This window comes from Eriocheir sinensis, unplaced genomic scaffold (assembly GCF_024679095.1).
Source record: "Eriocheir sinensis breed Jianghai 21 unplaced genomic scaffold, ASM2467909v1 Scaffold674, whole genome shotgun sequence".
Classification (NCBI taxonomy): Eukaryota; Metazoa; Arthropoda; class Malacostraca; order Decapoda; family Varunidae; genus Eriocheir; species Eriocheir sinensis.
In genome coordinates, this window is record NW_026112025.1 from 84,967 (window position 1) to 110,000 (window position 25,034).

The following is a 25,034-nucleotide window of genomic DNA, read 5'->3' on the forward strand; positions in this document are numbered from 1 at the left end:
TCATTGTAGTGGTGGTGGGTGTGGTCATTGTACGTGGGGGGTGTTGGTCATTGTAGGGGAGGTGGTGGTGATGGTCATTGTAGTGGTGGTGAGTGTGGTCATTGTACGTGGGGGGTGTTGGTCATTGTAGGGGAGGTGGTGGTGATGGTCATTGTAGTGGTGGTGGGTGTGGTCATTGTACGTGGGGGGTGTTGGTCATTGTAGGGGAGGTGGTGGTGATGGTCATTGTAGTGGTGGTGGGTGTGGTCATTGTACGTGGGGGGTGTTGGTCATTGTAGGGGAGGTGGTGGTGATGGTCATTGTAGTGGTGGTGGGGTTGGGGAGCAGTTCTTCAATGAGAAGTTTGAATTGGATTTTCCTGGAGTACATGTTGGCCGCGGGCTCTTTAATCTCCACCTTGAGGGCCCGTGAGCCACAAGAGTAACATACATTTTATCAGTGAAGTAGCCTGTTCTGTGGCAATAAACATCACAATTACCAGCATTCACTTCAAACTGAAGACCTATATTTACAAAGCCATCGTTCCAAGCCACGAGCCGGTAGCCCTTGAAGCCTGGATCAAGGTGCACGTACAATATTAGTTCCATCTTGCTCGGCACACACTCTGCGGTGGAAATGTTCGCCCATTCCTCATCCCCCGAAATGGTAATATCGGCGGGGCAGCGCTGGTTCAGGTCGGGGCTGAGGGAAGCGCCGGTCGCTTGCAACGATGCCGTGACAAGTAGCGGGGTCGTGCTGGTGGTGGTGTTTCTAGGGGTGGTGATTGTGGTACGTGTGGGGGTGTTGATCATTGTAGGGGTGGTGGTGGTGGGGGAGCAGTTCATCAATGAGAAAGAACAGCAGTAATAACAAGAAGAAATTAAAAAAGAAGAACACGAGGTAGACGTAAACAAAGAAAAAAATCATAAAAGAATGGATATGAATGTGTAGCAAGAAAGCATGAAGCCTGGCAGCGGAGAGAGAGAGAGAGAGAGAGAGAGAGAGAGAGAGAGAGAGAGAGAGAGAGAGAGAGAGAGAGAGAGAGAGAGAGAGAGAGAGAGAGAGAGAGAGAGAGAGAGAGGAGATAATGGAAGTCTGAGTGTATAGGCTGTGAAGTTATGATTCCTCCTCCTCCTCCTCCTCATTAACCGTAAATTCCCCAAACTTAAAAGATTCAAAATAGTGGAATACTCAAATTTGGATGTTAGCTCCGGAGACTTTACCAACACTCGGCAATTTTCTTTTTTTTTACATATATATATTTCTATACCACACCTTAAGCTGTTTCTAGGGTATTTTCCGGTTAGATGACGTATGGCGAGTCCTCCCTATCTGTAAACCGAGCCCGTCCTCCTCCCAGCCACCCTGCAGCATATTATTTTAACAGTTGGAGTAGCGCACAGTTGTAAGTCCACGCAGCCTTTTCCATCCTCATATAATTATTGCTGCATCTGATTGTTGTTTCCCTTCACTAAATTCGTTCAGGCGCATTCTTCTTCCCTTTTCTTCACTTTTCTCTTTATTTTTATCTTCCTTTCTTTTTTTTTCGTCTTCTCTTTCCTTTTCTCTTTTCCTCTTTCTTTTTTAGTCTGATTTTTACTTTGTTTTCAGTCTGACGTGTTTGCTGAGTGTGTTTCTCTCCTGCTTTGTTCAGTTTTCTTTGCTTCAGTGTCCCATATTTTCTGTGTCTGCGTCGCGTGCCTCAGTTGTCAATTTCTTTCCTTCCATTTCATGTCCAGCTTCTCACCATCGACCTGTCAGCCTCTTCCAGTCTCCCTTGTAGTACTTGTTGCAGGGAGTCCTCTGTTTCTTGATGTTATCTGTCCATCTCTTTCGTGGCTTTCATCACTGGTGGGGCCTGATGGTCGGCCCAGCCCGTTGTGGCGCAGGCGAGTGTTTATAGCGGCGCCATCTTGTTTTCGCTCATACTGCTCCCCGGAGCTCATTTTTGAGCCTCTCTTTGAAGAGGTAATCTAGAGTCCGCGTTTATAGGTAGTCTTCAGGGCAGCATGTGGGTAGTCTTAGATCACTCAGCGGTGACTAAAAAAGACCAGCTGTGTGGCAGCCAGGATTCGAACCCGCGTCCCTCCTGGATCTCCCGGACGTGGCGCCGGCACGCTAACCACTCGTCCACCGCCTTGATAGTTTTTTACCTTCCATTCTCATGACATGCCCATACCATCGTGGCTGTGCTCTTTCCACAAATCTAAAATGCTTCCAACATATAATTCCTGCCGAATGTTTCCATTTCTTAATCTGTCTCTTCTGGTTACTCCCTTCACGAGGCGCAGTGTCCTCATCTCTGCAGCCTGAATTTTGCTCCTGTGTTGCTTGTAAGGGTCCAGTACTCACACCCGCAAGTGGGTAGGCCTTAAGATAGTTTCATATGTTATTTTCTTCACCTCTTGTGGGACACGTCTGTCTTTAAGAGGGCAGAGGAGGGTCACGTTTTTGCTGTAGATAATGATGCAGTCTTCCATGGCTTTCATTTCCAGCTGTGTGGTCAAACAGTACATTATTATAAGTATTTCGCTTCTGTAACTTGTATTAGTTCTACATTTTCTATCTGCATGTTAACCTCCCCCTGTTCTCTTCCAGCAGTCATTAACTCTGTTTTCCCAAGGTTTAGTTTGAGCCCATGCCCCTTTAATACAGTATTCCAGAGGCTGATCGTGCTTGCAAACTCTTCCGGGTCTCCTCCACCAAGCCCACGTCACCAGCGTAAATGAGAACAGCAGCGTTCTCCAGGCTGTGTTCGTTAACTCCCTTCCGTCCCATGTAGTTATTTCCGCGTCTCATTCCCTTTTTATTTTCGTTCGGTTAATCTGGCTCAGTGTGTTCGTAAGCTCCCTTCCGTCCTATCCAATTTTCAAACCTTTCGCCGCCCCAGCACACATATTTGACGCGCTGTTTGAAGGAGTTTCGGGCATATCCAGCGGTTGTTTAATGACCCTGGTGGTAGTTTGACCCTTCTTCTGTGCTATGATTGTGAATAAAACACTAGTAAAAACTAATGATCCCGCCCCTGCCCTCTGAAAATAGTTGATGTGAGCGGCGGAAGCGTCTGGGAATACCAACCGACCCTGGAGACGAAACGTTTGGTGGCGGTGACGGGACGCGCGCATCCTGTGCTGATGACACGTCCAGCGTGGCAACGGTTACTGCGAGGAGAGGAGGAGAAGAAGAAGAAGAAGAAGAAGAAGAAGAAGAAGAAGAAGAGAAAGAAAAGAAGAAGAAAGAGAAAAAGAAAAAGAAGAAAAAGAAAGAGAAGAAGGAGAAAAGAAGTAGGGCGAGAGAAAAGAGAGAGAGCGCCTGGAGGAAGAGACGGAAGGCAGGGGCGAGAGTAAGGAGATGAGGGAAGGGAGGGAGAAGGAAGAATTAAAGGAGGAAAGTAAAGGGCGGGAGGAAACAACAACAATAACACAAACGAGAAAAATGAAAACGAATATACATATGAGAGAGAGAGAGAGAGAGAGAGAGAGAGAGAGAGAGAGAGAGAGAGAGAGAGTTATCGTTTCCTTTTCCTCTCTCTCTCTCTCTCTCTCTCCCCCCCCACAATGACACAGAATCACGCCTATATTAACGCACATAAAATTGACACACACACACACACACACACACACACACACACACACACACACACACACAGCTAAAAATAAAATGGAGTGGTTAGATTTTATGAGAGAGAGAGAGAGAGAGAGAGAGAGAGAGAGAGAGAGAGAGAGAGAGAGAGAGAGAGAGAGAGAGATCTTTCGTTTATAAGGGTGGAGAAGGGCGATACGATTGTGTTGTAAGGGACGAGGCGAACGTGTGTGTGTGTGTGTGTGTGTGTGTGTGTGTGTGTGTGTGTGTAAAGGAAAGAGAGGAGGAAGAGGAGGGGGAGGAGATGGAAGAAGAGAAGGAGGGAATAAGAAGGAAGACAGCAATGAAAGGGAAGACAGAGGAAGAGGAGGAGGAGGAGGAGGAGGAGGAGGAGGAGGAGGAGGTGATAAGAAGGAAGAAAATAATGAAAGGGAAGTAGAGAGAAAGATGACGAGGCTGTCCCAGGAGTTTTGGGTCTTTACAGGGCTAGTTTAATGACCCGGTGGTAGTTTGACCCTTCTGTAACACTCATGGGGACGCGTCTAACCTCTCTTTTGGCGTTTAAAAATACTTGATGTAGGAGAAGGAAGCGTCTATGAATACCGACCTGACAGTATACAAAGGGCTAAACGACACTAGGAGACAGAGGCAGCCGAGTTGAGTTAGTTCTCTGCCCCGGGGACCCTGTGTGTGTGTGTGTGTGTGTGTGTGTGTGATGACTTGACGAGAGTGTGATAATAGAGGCAAACAGCGATACAGGAGACTTACAAGAGACGAGGACAAACAGCTGTGGTTCAGTTAAGTCCTTGAACTAACTCGGAGTCGTGCATTTGATTTTTTTTTTTCACGACCCAAAACGGAGGTAGATGGTTAAGATGAGTAACAATTTTTTTTTACAGCAGATGAGTCAGTTCAAGGGCATAAAAAAAGGAAACATGTGAAAAAAAGGCCGCTACTCACTGCTCCTAAAAAGAGTTAGAGGAGTGGCCGAAAGAGAGGTCAATTTCGGGAGGAGAGGTGTCCTGATACCCTCCTCTTGAAAGAGTTCAAGTCGTAGGCAGGAGGAAATACAGATGAAGGAAGATTGTTCCAGAGTTTACAGTATAGGGATGAAAGAGTGAAGATGCTGGTTAACTCTTGCGTAAGGGATTTGGACAGTATAGGGATGAAAGAGTGAAGATGCTGGTTAACTCTTGCGTAAGGGATTTGGACAGTATAGGGATGAAAGAGTGAAGATGCTGGTTAACTCTTGCGTAAGGGATTTGGACAGTATAGGGATGAAAGAGTGAAGATGCTGGTTAACTCTTGCGTAAGGGATTTGGACAGTATAGGGATGAAAGAGTGAAGATGCTGGTTAACTCTTGCGTAAGGGATTTGGACAGTATAGGGATGAAAGAGTGAAGATGCTGGTTAACTCTTGCGTAAGGGATTTGGACAGTAAAGGGATGAGCTTGAGTAGATATTAAAGTGTGATTACATTTTAAGTTAATTAAGGAAACGCCGAAACGAAGAGTTCAGTGCTCGCATTCCTGAACCTCTCGGCGCCCAGGCACACACATTGACAAGGCTTCCTAGGAGTGTGAGGCATTTCCAGGGGTAGTTTGTTATCTGAGCCTGGTGGTTGTTTGTCCCTTCCTGTACCGTGAACCTGTACCTGAACCTAAAAAAACACTCATTAGAACCCGACCGATCTCCTTTTTTGGCATTTGGAAATATTTGTTGTGAGAGGCGGAACCGTAGCGCAGATTCTAGATGCTTCGGCGGGGCGGAGATAGCCACGTGGCAGAGAGCTCTTTGGGTAGTTGGCGATGAGAGGAGGAGGAGGAAGGGGTTGGGAGTGACGCCCCGCCACGACGAAGTACCTGGGAGGTGTTCCGGCAGCTAGCGATGAGAGGAAGGAGGGGCGGTGGTAAGGACGCCCAGACAACCCGGACCCATATTCTCAGACGTTTCGACGCCTTAGTATATCTATTTAAAGAGGCTTTCGTAGAAGTTTTAGGGATTGGTGGCGTCATATCTCTAGCGGTAGTTTTGCAAGATTTCTACGCCATGAACAGGCAAAACACTCTTGAGAACTCGATACATCTTTATATGGCCTTCAAAAATCGGTGGAGAATAAGAACCCTGTTGGCAAGGAGGGAGGGACTTCGACGCTGCTCCATGGTAACAGGGAGGGAGTGCTCCAAGGGATTGCTAGTTTTAGGGGAGCGGAGACGAAAAGTGGGAAAAAAATTAAAAGTATGAAAAAAATGTTGAAAAATGTACGAAAAGGTGAAAAAATGTGCAAAAAAATGCCTGCAATCAAACAAAGTGTGAAAAATTGTTAACAGTATAAAATATATTAAAAAAGAATGTAGGAAAAGTGAAAAAATGTGTAAAAATGTATGGAAAGTGATTTTTTTTAATAAACGAGGCTAGAAATATGAAAAAAGTAAAAAAAAATGAATGAACAAATGCCTACCAGTAAAAAAAAAAAAAACAGCTGATGCAAAATAACTTGCTATAACTAACCCAATTGGCTTCCACAGGTGCCTCGATCGATGTCCAGCTTGAAGAGTTCTGCGTCGAGGCCGAGACGGTGAACCTGATGACGCAACACGTGTCCAGGACGCAGACAGGGACAGACAGGGACGCAGTTTGGAGGCTGGTGAGTAAGCCAGCCACTTTGATCGTGTTTTTCGCGTATTTTATTCTCATGTTAACATTAGAACACACACACACACACACACACACACACACACACACACACACACACACTACTCACGAAATATTAAGATTGTCCCTTTATATCCTTTTTTTTTTTTTTTTTTTTTTGTGTGTGTGTGTGTGTGTTTGAATTGCTGCTAAAAGGGGAAGCTGTTGAAGTCTGTCTGTCTGTCTGTCTCCCCCGCGGCCTCGGAAGCTGTTCTAGAAGCGTCCAATATTTACACCCTCGCTCCCGTGCCTGTCATCGTCCTCGGGAATCACGCAGCGAACATTGTCCCGTCACTAGCCAGCCTCGGATCGCCGCCCCTCGCGTGGGAAGCTCCAGAAAACAGCGACGGAACTTTTGAAACTCTCCCGCTTGTGACTCATCGCGTCCCTCACTTGGAAGCAACATTTTTTTCGTTACGAAACGCTGCAGTAATAATTGTAATAGTTAAGAGTCCCCTTACCCATTCATCCACTATCATGTTCTTACTTTCCTCACGGCGCTTAATTAAGTCCGTATATATATATATATATATATATATATATATATATATATATATATATATATATATATATATATATATATATATATATATATATATATATATATATATATATATATATATATGTCTCGGCGCCTCAGTTCGCCTGTATGAAGAGCCTCTGGAATTGGAGTATGTTGTGATCCTAGTGATAGTCTCACCCGCCTTCTTCGCCAAGAACGGGAAAAACACCCCACATGAAAACCTTCCCTTGGCCTTGGGAAACAGTCGTAGTGGGAGCACGAGACGTGTAAGAGGCTCTCGTAGAAGTTGCTGGGATTTCCATGGAGTATTATGTGACCCTGGTGATAGTTTTGCATGACTTCTTCGCCATGAACGGGGAAAGCACCCAGGCCTTGTCCTTGGGATCATAGCGGGAGCCGATAACTGTTTTGTAATGTTGGTGACAGTTTTGCACGACCTCTTGGCCAGGATCACGGGAAAACACTCCCGTGAACACCCGGTTAGTCTTCTCTGTGGCCTTGGGAAATGTCGTAGTGGGAGCCCGAGACGTTTATAAGAATATGGATCTAACTCTCTCATATTGTGAGGATGGAAGTGCCAGGCCGGAAGAGTGGCCAAAAGAGGTCAATTTCGGGAGCAGAGATGACTCCATACTCTCCGGGAGCAAGGTGTGTGTGTGTGTGTGTGTGTGTGTGTGTGTATACGTGTGTGTGTGTATACGTGTGTGTGTGTGTACATGTGTGTGTGTGTGTGTGTGTGTGTGTGTGTGTGTGTGTGTGTGTGTGTGTGTGTGTGTGTGTGTGTGTGTGTGTGTGTGTGTGTGTGTGTGTGTGTGTGTGTGTGTGTGTGTGTGTGTGTGTGTGTGTGTGTGTGTGTGTGTGTGTGTGTGTGTGTGTGTGTGTGTGTGTGTGTGTGTGTGTGTGTGTGTGTGTGTGTGTGTGTGTGTGTGTGTGTGTGTGTGTGTGTGTGTTATATATATATATATATATTTATATCTATAAATATATATAAATATATATATAAATATATATATATATATATATATATATATATATATATATATATATATATATATCTTTGTAGCATATAAGATGAAGTAAAATCCATCCATCCATTGTTTTAACTGTCCGCATCCTTCTACTTGATAGGTTTAGAATCTCCAAGTGGCCGATCACTTTTTCTTTGTTCTGTTTCTAGTTGTTATTTCGTTTCTTTCTTATTTCATCGACCTCCTTCTTAGCTTCTCTTCTTTTTTCCTCTATTTCCGTCAATTATTTATCACGTCACTATTCTACTGTTCTTTAGACGTGTCTAGTTTTTTCCTTCCTGTTTCTTGGGCCTCCTCCTTAACCGTCTGGATATTTTTTTCGGTTATTTCATATTTTTCTTTTCCTGTGTTTCCAGCAGCTATTTCTTCCTTTTCTATTTCCCTCTAATGATTTTTTTTCCCTTCCCATTCCTGTTCCTTCGCTTCCCTTCCCTTCTCATTCCTTTGCCTCCCTTCCCCTCCCTTCTCATTCCTTTGCCTCCCTTCCCTTCCCTTCTCATTCCTTTGCCTCCCTTCCCTTCCCTTCTCATTCCTTTGCCTCCCTTCCCTTCCCTTCTCATTCCTTTGCCTCCCTTCCCTTCCCTTCTCATTCCTTTGCCTCCCTTCCCTTCTCCTTCCTTTGCCTCCCTTCCCTTCTCATTCCTTTGCCTCCCTTCCCTTCTCATTCCTTTGCCTCCCTTCCCTTCTCATTCCTTTGCCTCCCTTCCCTTCTCATTCCTTTGCCTCCCTTCCCTTCTCATTCCTTTGCCTCCCTTCCCCTCCCTTCTCATTCCTTTGCCTCCCTCCCCTTCCTTCCCTTGCCTTCCCCTCCACTAAAATAACTCCTCCATCTATTTCCTCTCTAATGCATCTTTTTTTTCCTTTCCCATTCCTGCTCCTACCTTTCCCTTCCCTTTCTGTCCCTTGCTTACCTTACCATTTCTTTGCTTCCCTTCCCATCACTTTCTTTTCCCTTCCCTTCATTCCCCTTATTTTCCCATCATTTCCTTTTCCCTTCCCTTCTCTTTCCCTCGTGTCCCAATCCTTTCACTTTTCCTTCCCTTCCCTTCCTTTCCCTTTCCATCACTTCTTTTACCGTTCCCTTCTCTTTCCCTCGTGTCCCCACCCTTTCCCTTCCCTTCCCTTCCTTTCCCTTCCCTTCCCATCACTTCCCATCACTTCCCTTCCCTTCCTTTCCCTTCCCTTTCCTTCCCCTAAAATAACTTCTTTTCATCTATTTCTTTCCCTTACACAATCTCTCTCTCTCTCTCTCTCTCTCTCTCTCTCTCTCTCTCTCTCTCTCTCTCTCTCTCTCTCTCTCTCTCTCTCTCTCTCTCTCTCTCTCTCTCTCTCTCTCTCTCTCTCTCTCTCTCTCTCTCTCTCTCTCTCTCTCTCTCTCTCTCTCTCTGTATGTAGTATGTTTCTATGTCTGTATATGTTTTGCTTTCAATCTGTCTGTGTCTGTGGGCCATTCTTTTATCTATTTTCTGTCTGTCAGTGTGTCTGTTTTGCCCTAAATGTCTGTCTCAGTCTGTCTGTTTATGTTCTCTTATTTGTCTTTGGCTGTTCCTTGCATGTCTTTAGGCTGATTCATCCTCACCTTTATCTATTCCTTTATCTTTTGTGGAGATATATATATATATATATATATATATATATATATATATATATATATATATATATATATATATATATATATATATATATATATATATATATATATATATATATATATATATATATATATATATATATATATATATATATATATATACATATATATATATATATATATATATATATATATATATATATGTATATATATATATATATATATATATATATATAGATAGATAGATAGATAGATAGATAGATAGATAGATAGATAGATAGATAGATTTCCTCTACATTGCCTGTATTAGGACAGGGATAGAACTTGGCACCTTGGATCAACTTAACACTGGCACTGACCACCCCTACTCCCTCCCCACCCACACACCCCAACCCCCCAACCTCCTCCTCACCCCCACCCCAACCTCCTCACCCCCAGCCTCACCGCCACCCCAATCCCCTCCTTCACTTCCTCCCCACCCCCAAAATCCACCTGAAACTAAGAGAGGTGGAGGACGTTGGGAAAGGGCTATCCTGCTCACCCCCACCTCACCCTCAATCCCCCCCAGCCCCCTCCCCATCCCGCCACTCCCCTCACCCCAGCACCTTACCCCCATAGTAACATGGCCACTAAACCAGACTCGGCGGCGTCACTTCAGTATCTTGCCGCGCACTCTAGTCAATGAAGTCTCTGTGTGGTGGTGTAAACAAATCCTCGCTGCTGAGGTGTGTGAGTGTGTGTGGGCGTGGAAGTCACCTGATAACAACTACCACTGACGGGGCTCTAGAGGCTGTGGCCCCACAGCCTCTAGAGCCCCATAAAACACCCAAAAAGAAGAAGAAGTCGTGTGCAGTGGGCGTGTCTTGAGAGGCGAGGCGGAGGAAAGTGTAGTCTGGCATGTCTTGCTGACGGTCTTGGGGTGAGTGTGTCAGGGTGAAGGAGGGAGTAATGGCCGGTGTGTTGAGGTGACAGACGGATATTTCCTCCAACAATCGGGGCCAACTCATCACCACACCAGAGGCCACAGCCGGACACTAACAAAGCCCATCACAGAACAACACAGAGGGACCATTTCGGACAATTTACGGTTTCACCCAACCAGTGATTTTCTTACGTGGTTCACGTTTTCTGGTGATAGATGTAGTGAATTGCACGATTTTGTACCTAATTTCCATCGCAAATGTCTACTTTTCGAGTTATGCCTCTTTTCAAGGGATGACCTGCCCTCATGTCATTCCTCCTCGTGCCAGCTTCACCAATCCATCCATGTAATTTGCTCTTGGTCTTCCTCTTCCTCTTCTTCCTTCCACCATTCCAGTCGTAATCAAAGTCACCAGTCCTTCTCTCCCTATGGTAAAATTCTAGTGTTTGCCCATACTCCCCCCTCCCCCCCATACAAGCCTGGGGACCTGGTGGGAATGCGGGGTTTCGGGTGGGGGACACGAAATCCGTTGCATTCGCGTATTTTTTTAGTGGGGGGGAGGTGGGGATAAAAACTCCCTAGATCTAGGGAAATTTCCTAAATTTAGGGAATTTTTCCTCCCACCACCACTAAAATAAGTGTTTGCGATGAATTTAGTGTTTCCCATATGAAAACCACGCACTCAGTGGATCCCCAGGCTTGTTTTGGGAGAGAAGCGTAGTGAACCCACCAAACGATGCTCACCTCACCATCTGGCGTGGCACCGGCGGCCATCTGTGCTCACATAAACGCCTTCACCACACTCATGCCCTCTCTCTAGTAGGTTGTCACCTCATCGCAAGGTTTCTGTCCTCCAAGTAGAGTCCGTGGCACCAAACACAGTGTATCTTCATTGTTTATCACTGACACAAGTAAAACCACCGGCTAGCCGGGATCCATCCAACACCGCGCCTTTAACACTACTGCGACTTGTGCAGGAAGTGCAGGCTCTCGAACCTCTTGCCCGAGCTGTTCGAACACGTGAATCCTTACTGACCGGATGTTGAATCTGCTTCAAGGGCTCGTATTCTCAGTATACAAGGTGATTGTGGATGTTGACTCCGCGCCTCCAGAATACGATAATACGCCTCCATATATCATAGTAAAAAAAAAAAAAAAAAAAGGTACTTAGAAGTAAAGAAGCCAAATTAATCCCCTTCCCCCAACGATCTTGGGGGACCTGCGTGAACTCGGGGTATTTGGGTGGGGGAGCATATTTAAACTACTCCAACCGAACTTTATGACCTGCCTGCTAACGACCCCTCCTCTTAAAGGTGCGTGTTCTAAAAAAAAAATAACCACGCGTGGTGGACCTGGTCTCACATGCGTGGGCTAATGGCTAACTAAGCGTACCATCGCTAACCAAGCGTACCATCGGAAATAGTATTAGGTAAAGGTGCGTGTTCCCAAAAAAAATAAATAACCACGCATGGTGGACCTGGTCTCACCTAACGTATCATTGCTAACCGGATCGTTGGCAACGCTGCTCATATTGCAATGGCGTTGCCATGTAAACACATCGTCCGTATGTATAATATGCCCTCAAGTACAATATGGAGGCGTTATATCGTTTTTTCGAGGTGTGGAGTGATTTTCAATAATTACCTTGCGTGGTTTCTGTACGTTGTAAAAAAAAACCGGAATGTATGAAATTTCCCTACATCTCAGTAATTGTAAGGAATTTCCCTACATCTAGGGTATTTTTCAACCCCTCATAACTCAAAAACTATGCATTTGCGATGCATTTCATGTTTACCACCGCATTCCCCGAAGTCTCAATGGCCCCCTAGCCAATTTTGGTTGCGAGGGGTGAGTGTGGGCAAACACTAGAATAATACCCGATTTTGTACCTAATTTCCATCGCAAATGTCTACTTTTCGAGTTATGCCTCTTTTCAAGTGATGACCTGCCCTCATGTCATTCCTCCTCGTGCCAGCTTCACCAATCCATCCATGTAATTTGCTCTTGGTCTTCCTCTTCCTCTTCTTCCTTCCACCATTCCAGTCGTAATCAAAGTCACCAGTCCTTCTCTCCCTATTATGTGGCCGAAAAATTTCAGTCGTCTCCCTCTCACCGTTCTCATCAACTCTCTCTTCTCTTTCACCATCTCCAGAATGTGTCAACGTTTAAAGATAAATGTGACCACCATGAGACTAGGAGACAGCGAAGAGGCACCTTTGACGAGCACTGACTCTAAACTATCACTAAAGGTAAAGGTGGGCGGTGTGCCAGCCAGTTTTGTGGGAATTAGCTCGCAGCCGCAAAATAGCTCACAGAGAGAGGTACAACTTACTTATTTGCTATTATATCAACCACCATTCACCATGCTGTCCTGAAGACTGTCTATCAACCATGACTTTAGAAGCACCGTCCAAATGAATCGTGAATGAGTTCCGGGGGATAGCATGAGCCAAGAATAGATGGATCTGGATTGATGATGCGCAGGGCACCTGTACAGGTGCATAACACACCACTATAAACAATTGCCTGCATGTGCCATCACGGGCTTGGGCCGACCACCAGGCCCCTGAAACAAGCCTACCGGTGCTACAAGCTAACACGTAAAACAAAAATATCGTATTAAGCAGTCTTTGCCAGATAATTAACCACTATTTTGTATGCCAAGACAGTGCACGCCTTAGTGTTTCTTGTAGCTACTTTCTTTTGCACCCCTTGTGCTTTCTTCCTCACCAGAAAGACACCTAAAGATAAGCAAATATTAAGCTCTGTTTGCCAGATTATTAACCACTATTTTGTATTCCAAGATGGTGCAGGCCTTTTTGTTTCTTGTAATGTCTTTTTCACCCCTTGAGCTGCCTCCCTTACTGTAAAATGAATAAATGTTAACCCTGTTTGCCAGAATATTAACCAGTATTTTGTATTCCAGGACAGTCCAGCGGTGAAGCGAGTGCGTCCCGATGCAGCGTGGTGGCAGCCTCCTGCTGTGCGCCGGGCTGTAAGGGCAGGAACACTGTGGACTGCAAGCTCACCCTCCACATGTGAGTTACAGCGGACAACACCATTTAATTGGACACTATTACTTTTTTTTACTCTTACTTTTTATATTTTTTTACTTTTACTTTTTTTACTTTTTTACACGAATACAGTGGATGCCACCACCACCGGCCTTTACTTTGACACTTTTATTATTTGTTTCCTGGATTAAGTAAGGCTCTCAAGAGGTTAACGACAGCCATCGGTTATTTAATCACACACAGCACGGTCCACACAGTTACAGCCATCGGTTATTTAATCACACACAGCACGGTCCACACAGTTACAGCCATCGGTTATTTAATCACACACAGCACGGTCCACACAGTTACAGCCATCGGTTATTTAATCACACACAGCACGGTCCACACAGTTACAGCCATCGTTTATTTAATCACACACAGCACGGTCCACACAGTTACAGCCATCGTTTATTTAATCACACATTTACGGTTTCACCCAACCAGTGATTTTGTTACGTGGTTCACGTTTTCTGGTGATAGATGTAGTGAATTGCACGATTTTGTACCTAATTTCCATCGCAAATGTCTACTTTTCGAGTTATGCCTCTTTTCAAGTGATGAGCTGCCCTCATGTCATTCCTCCTCGTGCCAGCTTCACCAATCCATCCATGTAATTTGCTCTTGGTCTTCCTTTTCCTCTTCTTCCTTCCACCATTCCAGTCGTAATCAAAGTCACCAGTCCTTCTCTCCCTATGGTAAAATTCTAGTGTTTGCCCATACTCCCCCCTCCCCCCCATACAAGCCTGGGGACCTGGTGGGAATGCGGAGTTTCGGGTGGGGGACATGAAATCCGTCGCATTCGCGTATTTTTTTTTAGTGGGGGGGGGATAAAAAAAACCTAGATCTAGGGAAATCCCTAAATTTAGGGAATTTTTCCTCCCACCACCACTAAAATAAGCGTTTGCAATGAATTTTGTGTTTCCCATATGAAAACCACGCACTCAGTGGATCCCCAAGCTTGTTTTGGGAGAGAAGCGTAGTGAACCCACCAAACGATGCTCACCTCACCATCTGGCGTGGCACCGGCGGCCATCTGTGCTCACATAAACGCCTTCACCACACTCATGCCCTCTCTCTAGTAGGTTGTCACCTCATCGCAAGGTTTCTGTCCTCCAAGTAGAGTCCGTGGCACCAAACACAGTGTATCTTCATTGTTTATCACTGACACAAGTAAAACCACCGGCTAGCCGGGATCCATCCAACACCGCGCCTTTAACACTACTGCGGCTTGTGCAGGAAGTGCAGGCTCTCGAACCTCTTGCCCGAGCTGTTCGAACACGTGAATCCTTACTGACCGGATGTTGAATCTGCTTCAAGGGCTCGTATTCTCAGTATACAAGGTGATTGTGGATGTTGACTCCGCGCCTCCAGAATATGATAATACGCCTCCATATATCATAGTAAAAAAAAAAAGTACTTAAAAGTAAAGAAGCCGAATTAATCCCCTTCCTGCAACGATCTTGGGGACCTGCGTGAACTCGGGGTATTTGGGTGGGGAGCATATTTAAACTACTCCAACTGAACTTTACAGGACCTCACATGCGTGGGCTAATGGCTAACTAAGCGTACCATCGCTAACCAAAGCATGAATAGTATTAGGTAAAGGTGCGTGTTCTAAAAAAAAAATAACCACGCGTGGTGGACCTGGTGTCACATGCGTGAGCTAATGGCTAACTAAGCGTACCATCGCTAACCAAGCGTACCATCGGAAATAGTATTAGGTAAAGGTGCGTGTTCCAAAAAAAATAAAATAACCACGCGTGGTGGACCTGGTCTCACCTAGCGTATCATTGCTAACCGGATCGTTGGCAACGCTGCTCATATTGCAATGGCGTTGCCATGTAAACACATCGTCCGTATGTATAATATGCCCTCAAGTACAATATGGAGGCGTAATATCGTTTTTTCGAGGTGCGGAGTGATTTTCAATAATTACCTTGCGTGGTTTCCGTACGTTGTAAAAAAAAACCGGAATGTATGAAATTTCCCTACATCTCAGTAATTGTGAGGAATTTCCCTACATCTAGGGTATTTTTCAACCCCTCATAACTCAAAAACTATGCATTTGCGACGCATTTCATGTTTACCACCGCATTCCCCGAAGTCTCAATGGCCCCCTAGCCAATTTTGGTTGCGAGGGGTGAGTGTGGGCAAACACTAGAATAATACCCGATTTTGTACCTAATTTCCATCGCATTTCCATCGAATGTCTACTTTTGAGTTGCCTCTTTTCAGTGATGACCTGCCTCATGTCATTCCTCCTGCACGTGCCACTTCACCAATCCATCCATGTAATTTGCTCTTGGTCTTCCTCTTCTTCTTCCTTCACCATTCCAGTAATCAAAGTCACCAGTCCTTCTCTCCTTATGTGGGGAAAAATTTCAGTTGTCTCCCTCTCACCGTTCTCATCAACTCTCTCTTCTCTTTCACCATCTCCAGAATGTGTCAACGTTTACAGATAAATGTGACCACCATGAGACTAGGAGACAGAGAAGAGGCACCTTTGACGAGCACTGACTCTAAACTATCACTAAAGGTAAAGGTGGGCGGTGTGCCAGCCAGTTTTGTGGGAATTAGCTCGCAGCCGCAAAATAGCTCACAGAGAGAGGTACAACTTACTTATTTGCTATTATATCAACCACTATTCGCCATGCTGTCCTGAAGACCATCTATCAACCATGACTTCAGAAGCACCGTCCAAATGAATCGTGAATGAGTTCCGGGGGATAGCATGAGCCAAGAATAGATGGATCTGGATTGATGATGCGCAGGGCACCTGTACAGGTGCATAACACACCACTATAAACAATTGCCTGCATGTGCCATCACGGGCTTGGGCCGACCACCAGGCCCCTGAAACAAGCCTACCGGTGCTACAAGCTAACACGTAAAACAAAAATATCGTATTAAGCAGTCTTTGCCAGATAATTAACCACTATTTTGTATGCCAAGACAGTGCACGCCTTAGTGTTTCTTGTAGCTACTTTCTTTTGCACCCCTTGTGCTTTCTTCCTCACCAGAAAGACACCTAAAGATAAGCAAATATTAAGCTCTGTTTGCCAGATTATTAACCACTATTTTGTATTCCAAGATGGTGCAGGCCTTTTTGTTTCTTGTAATGTCTTTTTCACCCCTTGAGCTGCCTCCCTTACTGTAAAATGAATAAATGTTAACCCTGTTTGCCAGAATATTAACCAGTATTTTGTATTCCAGGACAGTCCAGCGGTGAAGCCGAGTGCGTCCCGATGCAGCGTGGTGGCAGCCTCCTGCTGTGCGCCGGGCTGTAAGGGCAGGAACACTGTGGACTGCAAGCTCACCCTCCACATGTGAGTTACAGCGGACAACACCATTTAATTGGACACTATTACTTTTTTTTACTCTTGCTTTTTATATTTTCTTACTTTTACTTTTTTACACGAATACAGTGGATGCCACCACCACCGGCCTTTACTTTGACACTTTTATTATTTGTTTCCTGGATTAAGTAAGGCTCTCAAGAGGTTAACGACAGCCATCGTTTATTTAATCACACACAGCACGGTCCACACAGTTACAGCCATCGTTTATTTAATCACACACAGCACGGTCCACACAGTTACAGCCATCGTTTATTTAATCACACACAGCACGGTCCACACAGTTACAGCCATCGGTTATTTAATCACACACAGCACGGTCCACACAGTTACAGCCATCGTTTATTTAATCACACACAGCACGGTCCACACAGTTACAGCCATCGTTTATTTAATCACACAATGCACGGTCCACACAGTTACAGCCATCGGTTATTTAATCACACACAGCACGGTCCACACAGTTACAGCCATCGTTTATTTAATCACACACAGCACGGTCCACACAGTTACAGCCATCGTTTATTTAATCACACACAGCACGGTCCACACAGTTACAGCCATCGTTTATTTAATCACACACAGCACGGTCCACACAGTTACAGCCATCGGTTATTTAATCACACACAGCACGGTCCACACAGTTACGGCCATCGTTTATTTAATCACACACAGCACGGTCCACACAGTTACAGCCATCGGTTATTTAATCACACACAGCACGGTCCACACAGTTACAGCCATCGTTTATTTAATCACACACAGCACGGTCCACACAGTTACGGCCATCGGTTATTTAATCACACACAGCACGGTCCACACAGTTACAGCCATCGGTTATTTAATCACACACAGCACGGTCCACACAGTTACGGCCATCGTTTATTTAATCACACACAGCACGGTCCACACAGTTACGGCCATCGTTTATTTAATCAGACTCTTTCATGCCCCTAATTTGAATGTTTACATCAAATTTGGCAGATTCTGTGACTTGCCTGATGGAGTGCCTCCTATTGTCCTTAAAAACTGTGCTTCTGTGCTGACACCCTGCCTGGTCAAACTCTTTCGTCTCTGCCTATCAACATCTATCTTTCCTTCCTGCTGGAAGTATGCCTTTGTACAGCCTGTGCCTAAGAAGGGTGACCGTTCCAATCCCTCAAACTACCGCCCTATAGCTTTACTTTCCCTAAAGCTTTTGAATCAATCCTTAACCGGAAGATTCAAAAGCACCTTTCCACTTCTAACCTTCTATCTGATCGCCAGTATGGGTTCCGCAAGGGGCGTTCTACTGGCGATCTTCTTGCTCTCTTAACTGACTCTTGGTCATCCTCTCTTAAGTAATCGGGTAGCCAAACAATTTTTTCTGGTAGATTTTGGTGTGTATTTAAGTAATATGGTAGCTAATCTTTTTTTCATGGTAGATTTTGGTGTGTTAAGAAATATGGTAGCTAAACTTTTTTTTTGGTAGATTTTGGTGTGTATTTAAGTGATTGGGTAGGCAAACTATTTTTTTTTGGTAGATTTTGGTGTGTATTTAAGTAATTGGGTAGCCAAACTATTTTTTGTGGTAGATTTTGGTGTGTATTTAAGTAATTGGGTAGGCAAACTATTTTTTGTGGTAGATTTTGGTGTGTATTTAAGTAATTGGGTAGGCAAACTATTTTTTGTGGTAGATTTTGGTGTGTATTTAAGTAATTGGGTAGCCAAACAATTTTTTCTGGTAGATTTTGGTGTGTATTTAAGTAATATGGTAGCTAATCTTTTTTTCATGGTAGATTTTGGTGTGTTAAGAAATATGGTAGCTAAACTTTTTTTTTGGTAGATTTTGGTGTGTATTTAAGTGATTGGGTAGCCAAACTATTTTTGTGGTAGATTTTGGTGTGTATTTAAGTAATTGGGTAGGCAAACTATTTTTTTTTGGTAGATTTTGGTGTGTATTTAAGTAATTGGGTAGCCAAACTATTTTTTGTGGTAGATTTTGGTGTGTATTTAAGTGATTGGGTAGCCAAACTATTTTTGTGGTAGATTTTGGTGTGTATTTAAGTAATTGGGTAGGCAAACTATTTTTTTTTGGTAGATTTTGGTGTATTTAAGTAATTGGGTAGCCAAACTATTTTTTGTGGTAGATTTTGGTGTGTAGCATTTAAGTAATTGGGTAGGCAAACAATTTTTTGCAGTAGACTTTGGTGTGTATTTAAGTAATTGGGTAGCCAAACTATTTTTTGTGGTAGATTTTGGTGTGTAGCATTTAAGTAATCAGGCAGCTGTTTCTGGCGTACAACACCAGCTTATTCTAACATCCCTCCCTATCCTGAACCTCCGTTGGAATACACTGCAAGCCAAAAAATGTAACCTAACTCAGCCTAGCATGAATTACCTAACAGGGGACCTTGTCACCCCCCCTGTCTTCACATTTCATCTGAGGAAGGGGAATAAATTTAATCTAATGTAACCCCAGACATTTAAGGCTGTGGACACAACTCTTTTTCTTCTTCCACAGGTGTCAGGTTCCTGCACAGGTGAACGGAGGTGGAGTCACGGCTTTGGGGCGGCTTGCTAAAAAGGTACGTGTAATAATAATAATAATAATAATAATAATAATAAACGGTTTATTCAATTGCAGCAGCCATCAGGCGGAAAATTTACATATCATGAGTACAATTTTACTTCGCAAATGGAACAAGTACAAAAAGAAGGGGACGGGGATCGGGGGTCTGGTATGTGTGGGAGGGTTGGGGCGATGGAGCTTGGGGTGGGGGAGGAGCGGGGTGGGGGAGTGCAGTGCGGTGGTGCCGAGAGGGGGGGAAGGTGTGTTAATCCTGTGTGTGTGTGTGTGTGTGTGTGTGTGTGTGTGTGTGTGTTTTACCTGTTGTGTTAGGAAGTGAAGGTTTTCAGGTTTATTTTACCCACACACACACACACACACACACACACACACACACACACACACACATAACCATAGCTGGGCGTTATCGCGATAAGTTATCGCGATACTTTATCGCTGATAACAAAATCGGGTTATCGGCCATCCGCTACTTATTTAAATAAATATCGGTATCTTCGTTACTTTTGTAACCAAACTAGCGATAATCGCTACTTTTTTCCGCTTCTCAGAAAAAAAAAACGTCGCCTCCCTACTGCGCAAGCGTGGCCCGGGCGCCCGGTGTAGTTTGAAAAAACTTCGGGGTATGAAATATCTTTGGTGAAGAGATTTCATAGTTAGATCATCAACATTAAAACACTAGGTTATTTTTTTTGTTAGACTCAAAAATCAATATATCAAAGAGAAAAATCATTTAACTTTGCCCCCAAAATGATTATTCACTGCCTCAAATTTGATATTCCATATTCGTTTGTGAGCATGCCATGGAATTGAAGGCACACGGTGTTGTGTTATTTGGTGTCCCATCGTCAAAAGCTGGCGCTTTTGTTTACAAACACTGAACTGCGCATGTTCAGACCAGTAAGCGTAGCCCTGTACAGTCTCACAAAGCTTTTTAACAGAGTTGCTGGGAAGCTGAATCAGACATACAGTACCACCATCCTCGCCATTTCTAGAACGACACTCTGTACATATAAATACAACTCGTACAGTGTCGTTCTAGAAACAGCGGGGATGGTGGTAGTGGTACTGTATGTCTGATTCAGCCTTCCAGCAACTCTTAATTACGGTTAAAAAGCTTTGTGAGACTGTACAGGTCTACGCTTGCTGGTCTGAGCATGCACAGCTCACGAGAGACCAGTGTTTGTAAACAGAACGCCAGCTTTTGACGGTGGGGACGCCAAATAACACGACACCGGTTCAGGCGTTTCTAGTATTACCGTCCGTAGGTACGTGTCAACGTGTGGTTTTCAGGTTTTGTAAGTTTTATAAAATACAGATGATGAAAATTTGAATTCATCTTTGTTTTTATTTGAAATATCAATATAGTATCGTTTTCGCCTATCGGACTTATCGCTAGCTAGTATCGGAATTATGGATTTATATCGGGTATCGGTTATCGGTCATCGCCTATATTTGTGTCTCCAGTTAACGAATATCGGTTATCACCATTAAGGTTTTCCATTATCAGTTATCGGTTATCGGGAATAAGGTTTTCTGTTATCGTGCCCAGCTATGCACATAACTTCCGCTGGGCCACACTGCAAGCTGAAAACATTTAGACTAACTCGAACGTGAACCTAATTTACGTAACACGCATTTTTTTTTTCCCCCAAACACTTAAAGCTACAGTCACACTGACTTCACGACCTGCTAACGACCACCTGCGACCTCAAAATGCTGCGATTCACACCACCGCTCCCCGACCACATAGGTGGCAAAGTAGTCGTGCGACTGACGGCTACCGGTTGTCGTATAGTGTCCGACCAGTGGGCGGCCGTACTGCAAGATTCACACCTTGGCCTCACACCTGGAGTCAGGCCAAGACGCCCACCATACGCTGACCGGTGGCCGACAGGCAAGGACCAGTACACGTCCTGTCGCAATGAGGACGGCGACCTCCCTTAACGAGCTGCAGCTGACGTGTTACAGTACATAATATCTTCACCCAGTTATATTACACATTTCCCATTCTTATTTCTGTAAATTATTTGTAAAAAACAGTTACTTATAAAGGTAATGAAAGTATCCTGTACTTCACTGCAGCAAAAGACGGATATTTGTGACCCCCCCGCCGCCCCCTATGTGCCGCAGACATGCAAAAAATGCTCCAAGCACTCTTGGTTTAACCTGTTGTTAGTATGTATGTAACATTACATTCGTTCTAAAGCATTTCCGTCACCCTGGGCAGAGCAGAAGATGAAATGAACAGTTCTTTTTGAAGTGAATAACAGCCAATAGCTTTACAGACTCTCATTGTTACTGGTGTGCACGTCATGTCCTGCAGTGATTTATTTTGGTTAGGCAGAGGTGACCCATACACACTTGGCCGTGTGTTTGACCTGTGGAGCAGGTTGAGTGGGGACGGAGCTTGGACGGGCTGAGGGGCGTGGGACGTCACTGCTCAGGAATGTACCTCATTTCCGGGCAAGGGTGGTTTGACCTACCACCAGTCGCCGCACAACTCGCCGTGTGGTGGAAGGCCGGACGTCAACCACGGCCAATGACAGATGAAAAGTGTACGGCGACCATCAGTGATCTCCTTCTCTCTGACGGCAACCAGACGGCGTCCGCTTGCCATCCGGTCGCCGTTCAACAGTTAATGGTCAACTGTCGGCCACCAGTGGCAGTCCACTAGCCGTCCAGACGCAGTCCATTCGGCCACCGGACGGCAACCTTTTTTACGACCGGCAGCGACCTGAGAGGTCGGCTGGAGGTTTTAGAGCATGACCTAAACCCTCCATTGGTCAGGAGTGTTTCCCAGGTGGTATTGGTATGCTGGATATCCCTTCACTGGTAGCCTGGTAGCATATAGTCCAGGGGTCGGCAGCCTTTTGAACATAGAGTGCCAAGTCTAATTAATGCCTTTTCTTTTATTACCTTGCATGCCAGGTGTTATTTTTTCCCACACTATAAAGCGTATGTCCTATGGAAGTTGAGATCATAATCATATACACAGAGTATGTAGTGACCATTATAACTAAAGTAAAGTGTATTTTCCTGCACATGTATAACATAAATGTTACATTTTTGTAGCAATTAGCATTCCTTGTAACTAAAAATATATTATTTTTTATTTTAAATTTATACTCACAGTATTAATCTGATCCTTGCCCTTGCTTCCCTTTGGCCAAAGTTGAAATTTCAGGTGAGTATCTGGACACCTTGAGCTTCACACAACCCTCAGAATGATCCGTTGTAAGCTTGCTGCGATGGGGGTTGAGGACGTGCTTCATGTGTGAAAATATCTGCTCACATTGATATGTAGATCCAAATGCTGATAGCAATGCAAAAGCTACTTTCTTCATACAATTGAATTTATCAGGGAGGGAGGTCCAGGAACTTAATCATGATCATTCATACTACTTTCCAATATTTCTCGAAGATCTTTAAATTTAGCTGACCACAATGATGAGGCCTGAAGGTCAATCAGCTGCATTTCCAACTCCTCAGTTTCCATCCACTCAAAGAGAGACTCGTCCAACTCACTGTATTTAAAGGTGTCTGGCCTGATTAAAAACGAAAACACTGGGCCAGTGTGTTGGAAATCTTGAAATCTGATTGAGGACTCAGACTTTAATTCTTGCATGTACACCTGAAGATCAGTAGTGTTGACAGGATGAATTGCAGACAAGTTCTTCAAGTTTTTGAAGTAACGGAAAGAACCAGTTTTGATATCTGATGAGTAAACTGCAAGCTTTGCAACAAATGCCTTCCAAATATCATACAAATCCATCACTGTTTTTCCTGCACCTTGCAAGACAAGATTGAGGTCATTTAGATGTTTGGTGATGTCTGAGAGAAACATAAGTTTCACAGTCCAGTCTCTGTCCTCCAGCTCAGGATAGTCTTGGCCTTTTTCTGATAAGATAATCTTTATTTCATCAAAGCATTCCACAAACCTCCCCAATACCTTCCCACAGCTTAACCACCTAACACTGCTGTGCAAGGGTATATCTTTGTAAGCACTGTCCACCTCTTCAAGGAAAGCTTGAAACTGCCTGTGCATAAGAGAAGAGTGTGCAACAAGAACATTCACTACTTTTGTAACAAGCCATCACTTTGTTGAGATCAGAGCTCCAGATCTTGGCGCATCAATTTTCTTGATGAATCATGCAGTGCAATTTCAGAATGGGGTGCCCAATTTTATCCTCAACCATCTTAGTAAAACCCTTGTTTTTTCCTACCATGGCAGGGGCACCATCCGCTGTAACTGCAAAAATCTTTCTGATGTCAACCCCTCTGTCCTCAAAATGATCAGTGAATGTCTTGAGAGTGTCCTCTCCCTTGGTAGTGCCACACACAGGTTTAAGACAGCACAGCTCCTCGTGTATCTCTGTGTCACTATACCTGGCAAAAACAGCCAAGCGGGGAATGTCATTTATATCCACGCTTTCATCCAGGGCCACACTGAACACAGGTGTAGTGCTGCTCACTTACATTAGCAGCCATTTCAGAAACACGTCTCTCCACGGTCCTAGCTGAGACAGGCATGTCTTTTATCCTTGAGATGATCATGTGTTTGTTTGATATGCCATCAAATAACACCTCAGAGCACTCTAGGAAAGCTGCTTTTATAAAATCTCCATCAGTAAAAGGCTTTCCATGCTTGGCAATACACAGAGCTTGTTTGTAACTGGCCTCAGGTGCATTGTTTTTGTGAGCACTTAAACACATTACTTTGTTTCTCATAGCGCGATACTGCTTTCTTAATCGCTGCAGCCTTGTCTGTACTGTCCTGGAAAGTCTTCTCGTGTCTTGTTTCAAAGTGTCTCTTAACCCTATTCGTTCCGACCCGGGCCACATTTGCCCCCCCCTGAGGATTTTTGTCAAAACGATCATTTTTTTTTTATTACCAAGTTTAAAAGAAAAACAGACCTACTGATAAACGCAGAAAATACCGTAGATTAAGATGCGATATCAAAAATAACCATAGGAGCCTCCGTTATCTTGCTAAACACGAATATTTAGAAACACCGACGCGAATCATTTTGAAGCACGGCGATACGCTGTGAAAAAAAACCCAACGTTCAAACGCCTCCGGATGACGATATTATTACTGTTATAAGTATTAATATACCTGTATTGTATAGTGCTATACTGCATGTTCTGCATCTTTTATGTTAACAAAGCTTTAGCTGATACACTAAACAGACCAACAAACAAGCTAGCTGTAATAAAACATAATAAAACGCACAGCCCGCTGTGTACGAGAGTTATTCAACGGCAGTTGGCGACACGAGCTTGTGATTATGGCGGCGATGACGAATTATGGCACATACAATACTTATTTTGACACTACCATAAGGTGATAACTGTGTCTCGTACATATGTTAATTTCTTGTACTTTGGCCAGACAATTCCTATATATAGCTAATAAAGAAAAACGTCGTGCTTGGAGTCAGAGAGAGAGAGAGAGAGGCCAGTCATAGGCTATTTGACCGCTTGAACCTAGCTCCCTCTCTTCTATCTTTCATATATATATATATATATATATATATATATATATATATATATATATATATATATATATATATATATATATATATATATATATATATATATATATATATATATATATATATATATATATATATATATATATATATATATATATATATATATATATATATATATTAACCAGGCAACAATGATAATACCCAAAATAATATCAGTGCCAGTGTCACTTGCTGCGAAA

The 25,034-nt window shown here is 43.9% G+C and overlaps 1 long non-coding RNA gene across 1 annotated transcript in view; it reads left to right on the forward strand.

Moving 5' to 3' along the window:
• LOC126993775 (uncharacterized) overlaps positions 1 to 22,425 on the forward strand; it is a 34,934-nt gene extending 12,509 nt beyond the window's left edge. The window contains exon 6 of the long non-coding RNA XR_007748253.1: positions 22,101 to 22,425. This is a non-coding gene — a long non-coding RNA (uncharacterized LOC126993775). The remainder of the gene's footprint in view (positions 1 to 22,100) is intronic.
• The last annotated feature ends 2,609 nt before the right edge of the window (positions 22,426 to 25,034 follow it).